Source organism: Gossypium hirsutum, chromosome A08 (genome assembly GCF_007990345.1).
Source record: "Gossypium hirsutum isolate 1008001.06 chromosome A08, Gossypium_hirsutum_v2.1, whole genome shotgun sequence".
In the NCBI taxonomy this organism is placed as follows: Eukaryota; Viridiplantae; Streptophyta; class Magnoliopsida; order Malvales; family Malvaceae; genus Gossypium; species Gossypium hirsutum.
Window position 1 is genome coordinate 31,016,309 of NC_053431.1, and position 10,823 is coordinate 31,027,131.

Below are 10,823 nucleotides of genomic sequence, written 5' to 3' on the forward strand. Positions count from 1 at the left end.
TCACAGCATAGTAACTGAGTCGACGTTAAAAACGCCGACTGTTTTCGTTGGCTTTGTCCTCATAACTTGCCACTGATAGTTATTCAGTGACATCTCCTCTATAAACTCATAAGGATCTTCTATTGTTTTATTGTTGATGGTTCCACTAGCAGCTGCGTCAACCATTTTCCGAGTTGAAGGATTCAGACCATTGTGAAATATTTTTACTTGAAGCCAAAGCGGTAACCCATGGTGAGGGCACCTTCTCAGTAAGTCATTGTATCTCTCCCATGTATCGTAAAGTGTTTCTAAATCCATCTGCACAAAAGAAGAGATATAATTATGTAATTTAGCCGTTTTAGCCAGCGGAAAATATTTTAGTAAAAATGTTTCGATCATTTGTTCCCAAGTAGTAATTGACCCTTATGGTAACGAGTTCAACCACTGTTTAGCTTTTTTTCTCAGTGAAAAAGGAAATAACTGAAGACGAATGGCATCATCAGAAACGCCATTAATTTTAAATGTATTGCAAAATTCCAGAAAGTTTGCTAAATGAGCGTTGGGATCTTCATCCTGCAAACCATCAAACTGAACAAACTACTGTATCATTTGAATTTTGTTAGGTTTTAGTTCAAAAGTATTTGCAGCTACAGCCGGTCTATCTATGCTAGATTTTGCTCCTATTAAAGAAGGATTAGCATAATCATACATAGTGCGTGCAACAGGATTTTGATTAGCCGCAATTGCAGGAGGTAGCTGATTGCCTTGGTTTTCATCCATCTCTTCGGTTGGGGGTTGAGTATCGTCTTCTTGCTAGTTCTCCGTGTATCATAAGCTGCACCTTATCTCTCTTTGATTTCTACAAACTGTACGATCAATTTCTTTGTCAAAAAGTAATGGTCCGACGGGTTTCTTCTAGTCATAAACTATAAAAACTTGCCAAGAGAAAGAAAAAGTAAATTAATAAATAATAAAAATAAATTAAATTAAATTACAAGAAAAATAAATGGCTAAAGTAATAAAAATTGAGCGTTCCTAATATTTTAGTTCCCCGGTAGCGGCGCCAAAAACTTGATCTTGAGGTTTTGTGATAGGTTTTAAATATTTATAATTACTCGTTCTTGAAGTAACTATTATTACGATGTAGGCAAGTGTACCTATCGAACAGTAGTATAGTTTTAGCAAGACCAGATTGCCGAACCCAAAAGAACTAAAAATACTAGTAATGACTGTCTTTTTATTATCTAGCCTAGGAATAAAGGGGGTTTTTATTTTAATTAACTAATTATCTAAACTAAGAATGCACAAAGAAAAGAATTAGGGAATTACTTTTGGGAAAATCGATTGACTTAAGACAATACCTAAGGAAAAATCCACCTAGACTTTACTTGTTATTTTGGCTCTGAACCGGACGATTTATTCATTCAACTTGTTTCGTAGAGATCCCTAAGTTATGTTATTATCCCTATTCAAGATTAATAACGTCTAATTCCTAAATTGAATAACTGAGACTTTCTCTAATTAACACTCTAGGGCTGCATTAACTCGATCTATGGATCCCCTTATTAGGTTTCACCTTAATCCGGCAAAATCTTGTCACCCTATTTCTAGGTGCGCAATCAACTCTGCTTAATTATGACAAAAGTACTCTTAGACAGGATCTATTCCTCCTCTGAATAAGAGCATGTCTTGAATCAGTACCCTGGGATATGAAAACAAGAATTAAGAACACATAATTAAAAACAAGTTAAATATTTATCATACGATTCAAAAAATAATAACAAGATTCGTCTTAGGTTTCATTCCCCTTAGGTATTTATGGGATTTAGTTCATAACTAAATAAGAAAACACCTCCGAAGAATAAAGAATACAAAACATAAAGAAAACCCAAAACTCCTGAAGGGAAATCGAGGAGAGATCTTCAGTCTTGATGATGAATCTGGCTTCTGAGATGGATCAATTGGCTTCATTGGGGTAATTCCTTACCCCTTTCTCAGTTTCCCCTTTTTCTTCTCTTCTAGGGTGTATTTATAGGCTTTGGAATGCCTAGAAGCCCTCAAAAGTGGCCTTTTTCGAATTGGACTTAATTTGGGCTCGGCAGGGGCACGCCCGTGTGCAATTACTTCAGGCCGTGTTCGAGCCTGTTAAAATGGCACGGGCGTGTGCAATGCCCGTGTGAGTTGTGCTCCAATTCTGCCAGATTGACACGGCCGTGTGGTCTGCCCGTGTGAGGAGGTCCAGGCCATGTTGATTTTGTACTTTTGTCTATTTTCTCCGTTTTTGCTCTCCTATACTCTCCTAAGTACAAAATATGAAATTAAAGCATTAGAAGCATCGAATTCACCAATTCTAATGAGAAATCATCCATAAAATGCATTAAAACATGGGGTAAAAATGAGTATAATTTATGGTTTATCAACGGCTTCATAGAGTACACCATAAAGACTTTACAGAATATGTCATATAGGCTTCATATAATATGCTACAAAGGCATCACAAAGAATTACATGTTTATTGTCTCATCGGGCCATCTCAAAGGATGCCATGGGGTTTCTCCCTTATGGTCTTATACATATATTTCCATGTTGTGATTTTCTAGTCCATCTTGGATCTCACTGAAGGCATAACCATAAGTATTTTTCATTCTTATACAACACCATTGGTTTGCAGCTACATGGTCTTACACATTCTCATGTCGTGTTCTACCAGCTTAGTTTACATCTCACTAGAAGTTACACCATGAGTGTCCTTGTTATCACCGGAATCTATTTGCCAGTTAACAATGTAGCTTCCTTACCGGAGGCATAAAAAATGGATGTTTGCTCGTCCAACACAGAATCTACTTATCTAGAATCATTTTTATACTTGACTAGTTTATATTCTCTTAACAAAGTTCACCTTTCCATACTTGATGTCACATGCATTTACATTACATATCATCTTATTCATACCCTAACTCATTTACCTCAATTGCGAACATGCAACAACATTACTTTGCTTCACACGCTTACCAATTATTCGTGATACTATAAACATGTGAATATCCAATATAAATTAACTTACATAAATTAGGATAAAGACTTACCTAATACACACCTATACTATAGTTTGGAGATCCAAAACCTTGAACCCAAACTAGCAATTGCTCGAAAGAACATGGAATTACTCGTATACCAAGTACATTCAACGCTCATGCAGGGCCTTCTATTTACTCCCTACTATATTTATGCTTCTTAACATCCTTACTCTTATGGAATTATAATATACAAAGCTATCATACTTACTAGATGGTTGAAATATCCACTGATTACTCCCAAAAATCTTAGCTCCTAGTCTAATAAATAAGAAGAGAATATTTGGGCTTAAAAAGAAGAACCTGAATGTAGAACAAAAGCAAAAAATCCATCTTGATGTTCCATTTATACCATATATATACTCAATTTCCCCTTAATGGATCATAACAAGTGTCGAATGTGTATAGAAATTTTCCTTTAAATGGCCTACAAGAACAAAAAGAAATATAAAATAGAATTTTGTACAGATGCTATTTGAACAGTCAACTCATTTGGCTCACAACCAAATCTCGTTACAAAACTTGCCTAGCTAGTGCTCAAGCAAACAATGCATACTATACCTTTGGCGGTAACCTTCACAAGGCTTTTCATTTGTCGTACTCTCTATTCATTTGAGGAATATTCTGAGATTAAATTCCTATTCATTTCTATGGGTGGATGCTCTATGTGCCAACTTTAGTTCACCAAAAGTCTGCAATTGGCAAACTATACTACTATAATGCACCAAAATAGGTAAAATTCATCTCTACTCACCTTTTTTGTATCCGCCAAATTTGGGGTGTTACAACTCTCCTATTCTTAATGAAAATTTCATCCTCAAAATTTTTATCATCTTGAAAATCCCCAAAACGAAAGTTGGATAGCTTATTCTCCGCGCCAGGCGTATAATACAGATTGAGGGAATGCCCTACACAGTCCTATCAACTTCTATTTGGTGGTATACACTATGGGAATCCCAATTGCAAAAATGCCAACAGTTAGTTTTAATTGTCGGATTCTAAGCTTAATGGGTACTCCCTTGATTTCAAATGTTTCTTAACCTCAGTCTTGACAAGTGTCAAATTGAAATTAGAGGATTCGAACAGTTAACCCAAATTTTTAAACTTCCCATGGACGTTTGGTTTTTTAGAGACATTAAAACTTAAACACTTTTCCGAAGCTTTTGTTATATCATTGGAACCTTATATATCCTTCTGTCAAAGCTTCCCATTTCTCTCGTCTTCGGCTTTCATTTTCCTTCAAAGGTAATTTTTCCCTTTCCTTTTTCTTTCATTTCTAAAACACAATATGGTTCGAACCACCATACGAGGGAGAGGTTGTGGCCAGATTAGAAGGAACAACTGTCCTAGAGGTCCAGTTACATTCAGACTCGAAGGTCTTGATGACATCCCATCACACACGAATGCTCTGATGTATGAATGTAGTACTACTAAAAAAGAATTAAATCGGTACTTAAGAGCATAAGGCATCCTTCAACCAAAGCTTGCCTATGAATTCCAACAACACAAGGGTATCATCTAAGTGACAATACTAGAGGTTTCATTCTTTCGCTCATTTTTCTAGTGGCAGGTTTCCATCTACCTGTCCACCCCTTCTTCTACTTAGTACTCTACTGTGAAGACATCACAATAGGACAACTATCTACTTTATCCTAGTGGACATTGGTGGCCTCCTTTATAGAATGTTGTATGCACAATGAGCCACCAATGTTAGGTGTATTCCAAAAGATTTACCAGTTGAAGGTAAAGAGACAGGGTGCCTCAATCGGTAACGCCCACTTCAGAACACGTCTGGGCTATAAGCATATAGTATAGAATTGGGATTTGAATATTTATCTAAAGAAAGAGAAATTTGTAAAGGTTGTTTACAAGCTAGAAATTGGTTTCGACTTCCCTACTCAATGGTTCCTTCCTCGAGAAAACATCTTTTTACAAAGTCTACTTGTTGACTCAGTTGTTGTATTAAACCATTGTAAACAGTTAAGGAAGCACGTAACAGAATTGGTGGAAACTGTCTGAGTTAGGAATGCTTTCCAATATTACCTATAAGAGATCAACCCAAATGGTCGTCAAGAAAATGACCTTCTTCAATGAGCGGATTCTTATAATGTTCATTTTACTTCGGTGGCTTGGCCTTACAATACACGTAGTGATCTGGCATGAGTTTTAGTAGGGGCATGAGGGAACCTCCCTTCTTCTTTTACGACACTTGTGGACTACATCCACATCACTAGAACATAATAAATATTGGTACACCTTCTACTTCTTCTTCTAGTCGGGCTAACTCACCTATTAATGGTGTAGGGTCTTCTTTGAATTCTCATACCACTATGCCTATTCCAACAATCATGGGCATTTCAACCATACTGGATGAAGCTTGGGAAAGCAAAGGTGCCAATACTGCTCCACCTAAGAAAATAGCAGTTAAGAAAACCCAAACGAGACCAAGGGTAGAGAGGAGCAACCAAGACTCTGAGGATAGTGAATGGCCATAGTTTCTTAGACTCAAAAAAGGGTTATCTATTCCGATTATGAATACTTCTCATATTCATGCCCTTCCTCTTGCACCAACCATACCAATGGAGTCCATTTTGCAAATTCCAAATCCACGCCACAAATCCTCCATTGGCTAAGGTTCCAACAGAAACCAGATACCCAATTCAGCCAGTGGCTCCTATTAGTTCTCTAGCTCATGGATGCTTCCACGGGTGAAACAAGTGAGTTTTTCCCTTGGTGAAATGTACAAAGTTAGGGCCATCTCCTATCTCACTAAGTGCCATCTACCAACAGCAAAACAACATAGTGCCTCAATAGGTAAAAGAGGCTTTCTCTTTTTATCTTTTTTCAAATCCTTAATTATATCCCTTTTCCATACTGATGAAGTCTTCCAAAGCTCTATGAGTAGAATTCGAGCTTATGAATTAGGCCCTCTAAAAAGTCTGCGAGTAATATGGTGCTAAGGTATTGAGCTTGGAGGAGGCTATAAAATCCGGTGAATAGTTCTTGGCTCAGCTACACCAAAGCCATAAAAATGATTAGACCCAAATCGAGAAACTCAACTCATTTGTCCTAGCTTGGAAAAATAAGTATAAGAATATAGAGACCAAATAAGTATAACTTGGTTTTTCTTTCCCAAGTGATTATTGGCCTTATGAATATAAGTTAGTTAGATTTTAAATTCCTTTACATAGATTTTAAATTCCTTCACAATATCTCTACTGAGTTCCTGAACTTTAAAGTCTATAACCCCAAGGGTGAATACTTGGAAAATTTCTAGAGTGAGTGGAAACTAGCATTTGGCTTCTTCATTTACACTAGCCTAAAGTAGAGGATGAAGAAGAGGACTTAAAAGCACTATAGATTTGGAGAAAGCCCCTGAGTAGTGCCCTCAAATAGAAGAAGTCCCTACAAAACCAACCGATCAACCATCTAAAGGAGGGAAGTAAGGATTTTCTATTTTTTGTACTTAACGTCCTTGTTTTCTTTTGTACAGGCATTCCTACCTTTTTAATGAAGTTAGTATTTCCCTTTTCCTCTGTCTCTCATACCTTAATTATCAATAATGTACAAGAGTATATGGCATAGATAAAATTCTTTTACTTACCTGAGGGACTAAGCTAGATCTAGTGTATTATACATACACGGCTAATTAGAAACACGAAAATATATAAACTATTTCAGCACCTTTTGATCACTAATTCATGAGGTTTCTTAGTAAATTTTTTAGAATTTTATATTTTAATTATAAAATAATTAATTTGTAGTATATTTATAAAAAAAATTAATTTTATTTATTTTTATAGTAAATTTGAACAATTTGATCTATTTTCAACAGTTTTGCACAAATGGTGAAAAATCGACTCTGCAGTCACCTTGTGAAGATTAGACCATTGAAGCACTTTTAGTATCAATTGACCCAAGAGTATGGCTGATTATTTTCCAACCATGGATTGCTCAACTGTACTCCTTGAACACATTTAATAATTTTTTTTGATCTAGCACAAATTAGGTTAAAATTCAATTATAGCCTGAAGAAAAAAAAGAGCCCATATGTGCTAAGGAAAGAGGACTAATCCACTATGAAAATGGCAATGTAAACCATTCAAATTAGTTTACTGAAACATATTATTTTAGATGAATTTTACACTTGCATATCAGCCCTTGAACTATCCCTAAGTGCCGTTCAAACCCCTCCCCCATTCAAGCATCCTATTTTTAGCTACCAGCAAAAAATAGAAAATTTAAGTCAACCACTCATTCCACCTAGCTTGCTCGACCATGGGAAGGGGGATTGGCTGCCATTTTTAGCTAATTTTAGTTGTCCTCTCCAACTATAAAAAGCCCCCTTCACTCTCTCATTTTTCATCCCTTCACACATCATTCTCTCTTTTCTCTCTTCCAATTCCTTTTCTTATTTTCCCATTTTCTTTGTCTTCCTTCCCTTGTCAATTTCCCCTCTTGAAAAAGAGGTAGCATGCTTCTTGGAGTAACAGCATTCAAGTCTTCGTGAAGGCTTTAGATCGACTGAACGAGCAGAGAAGAAGAGAAGCACACTAGTCTGGCTATGAAGAAACACTAGGATTTGTTCTCTAATTCCCTTCTCTTTATTTTTCTCATTTATGTTATGATAATGAACATGAATATTTGCTGTGCTGTTGTTCTTGAATTAATTAAAATGACTTATTTCTTTCATGTTACATTACTTGCATTCTGTCCACTTAGATTTTAATTTTTTTTGTCTTGTTATTAGGGCTTGGTAAATTGTTTAATTAAATAAAATTATGCTTATGTTATGCTTGCATTTTAATTGTAAGGTAACAATTAAATTAATTATTAAACAGATTGAAATTGTAATTAATTGACACACTATTTAATTGATGCATGTTTAATCTTCTAAGGTAGATGGGGGTTAGATTAGCAACGGTATTAAACAATACATTATCCTTGCATAACTTGAAAGATTATTGTGATTAAATTGTTTCAATATAGACATATATTGTTACCTCACTTAATCTTATACTTGCTTATAAAAATTTAACTAATTGTTTGAATTGACATAGAGATATGTTCAAGAGATTAATGTGTTTAGTAAGTTAGTATGTGCATTAGTTAACAAGATACCAAGTTTTCGTGAATTTATTCGTAACAACATGAACATAGTTTCAATATTTCTAAGTTAAACAATAAAATTAATCTAACACATTTATGTCATATTGACTAAAACTTATTGATTAAACCTTATTCTTTTCTTAGTTAAAGTGGTTGAGTGGTTATGTGGCTTCTCAAATAATTAATAGCTATGATTTCTATTTCCTTCAGGCTGGATGTAAAGGCAAGTTTAGAGAAATCATCAATCACAAACGAGTAGAATGGCACGATGGGTGTTGGACCAATACAGACAGAAACAAATTACAGAGAGCCCATTGGTGTATATTGATTGAGCTAGTGCATGAGTCCGGTAGCAAAACCTAACATCTGTACATAAGGCTATTGCTAATTCTACATAGTGTATACTTCACTAGCCAGTTCATTACAAGTACAAAGATAAGTTTAGCAAGTGCTTAAAGCACTCTGAGGACTAGAAATTTAGGAAAGCAAAGTCAATATAGCGAAACAGACAACTCCGTGTCGCAACATTGTAGGCAGTAATGAAGAATTTCAAAAATCAACTCGATGTAGTGATATCAATAACATTTTTTGCGACATAGAAGACAGTTTCTCAAACTTTCAAAACTGCAGGGTGTGTTGCGACAACAAACCCCAGTGTAGTGACATGTGCAAACTACTAGGGATGGCACGAGATAGAACCCCTGTGTCACAACAATGTCATAATTTTTTATAGGCTCAACCCAACCTATTTCCTGACCCAATTATACATCCATTAATTTACTCAATTTTTAACCCTTACAACCCTCACTTTTAATACCAATGCACCTTAAACTCACATTCTTAACTCCTTTCAACGCTGATAGCACTAGAAAGAACATAACTTTTTCCCCTACTTATTGGTCAAATTGTTCCCATTTAGTTATCCTTAGCATACATTTTAGCATTTTCAGTTTAGTAAATTGTATTTTATAACTCAGGAATCCTAGCCTATTTTATCCCTAATTTTGCTATCTTATTATATTAATGTTGTTGCATGAGTTAATTCCAAATTGCGTCCAGAATTGTCACCGCATGTAACATCCTGATTTTCGGATTTATTCGCAGTTTTCAATATTTTGTGAAGATTTTAAAATCTTGTATTTGGATGTGAAATTAATATTTTGAGTAGGTAAATGGGCTTATAGAAGGCCCATGTGTTGGCCAAAACCCGGTTGAATTTTTGAATTTTTGGACTTAGGAGTTAGGGGTTCTGGCTAAGTGGCCCTTAAGTGGAGTGATGGGTAAATTGCATCACAAAAAGAGCCTTGGTAAAGTGGCCAGGGTGACGCCACTAGGCTCCTAAAAAGGTGGCGTGTGGAGCTTTGAGGGAGGCATGGGATCGATTCCCTGTGTTGAAAATGGATGCATTTATTTTTAAGTGCAGGAGGGGTAGTGTTGGAGTCCAGGTGGATTCTGCTAGAGGAGAGTTTGGATTAGTCCAAACGCTTAGATTAAAGAGTGATAAGGGGAGAGATTTAAGGGATTAGGAGAGAGGATAGGAGTTGGCCGAATATTAGGAATTGAAGGGGAAAAATCGGCAGAGGGTTTTGAGGTTAGTATTTCGGCACCTAGGGTATTGGGTGGTGCCGTCCTCTTCTGGTCAGACATCACAAGGTTTTCTTTTCTCTCTTTTTCCTCTCTAGCTGAAACTACCACCTCCCCTATTCTTCTTTTTCTATTTTTCTTCTTCAAAACCATTCATCAATTCTGCTGTTCATCAATACTTTTGCCAAATCCATAAAAGCCGAAATCCTGTGATCACTGCTTGTGCCGATTTCTTCAAAGGCAGGTCCTTCTATGTTCTTTTGTTTTATTAAATCTACGATTATCTTTTCTTAATCCTAGATACCTGACGGCAATTCTACTTCAAGGTCATAGCCTCATATCGTCATCCCCTTCACCACCCAAAAGCCGAAAGTACCATTGATTTAGGGGCTTATAGCCGAAACTTCTTCAACCCTTGGATTCGAGTTTTACCATTGTTCTAAGGATAAATCTGCACCGAATTACGTGGAAATCAAGTAGGAGGAAGGGGTAAGTACTTATCATCTCAGATCTGTTCTTATTTTACGATGTTAGGAAAAGCAAAAATCCCTAAAAAATTAGGGAGGCTGTCGATTTGAGCATAAGGCTTTAAGGGTTTGTAACTGATGTTTTCTTTCAGTGATTAGAGTCTTCTTAAGCGTGGGATCAAAAGCGTGAATCATTGGAACAATCGAATTCGGAGCTAGCTATCAATTTTGGCAAAAAGGTAAGGTTTCAAAGGTTTTTAGGGACATGGTTCGATCATGGATAAGTAAGTTTTGGGGTTTAGTGATTATGGTTTGTAAATAAGAACCGTGCTAATAAATTGTAGGACATCGAAAGGGATCTCAGTAGCAGTCGTCGCGAATCAGGTGTGTACCGAACACCCTTCCTTAGTTCAATTCGGCAAAAGCCAAAATGCCGAAATTCCGGCATTTCATAGGCATGTGAGTATGCGAATGCTCTCAAGACATAGAGTAATTGTTAGATCTGGCACCGCAAAGTGGTAAGTAAGTTCGTGTGACGTTTTAACGTACTTCGGAAAAAGAGGGCCTCGATGGGCCAAATTTGGGCCCAATGGGCTTACGGACCAATAAG

The 10,823-nt window shown here is 36.3% G+C and overlaps 1 non-coding gene across 1 annotated transcript; it reads left to right on the forward strand.

The window, feature by feature from the left end:
• Positions 1-223: 223 nt before the first annotated feature.
• LOC121205233 (small nucleolar RNA R71) lies at positions 224-329 on the forward strand. The gene has a single exon (XR_005900318.1). It is a non-coding gene; the product is annotated as a small nucleolar RNA R71 (small nucleolar RNA).
• Positions 330-10,823: the final 10,494 nt, after the last annotated feature.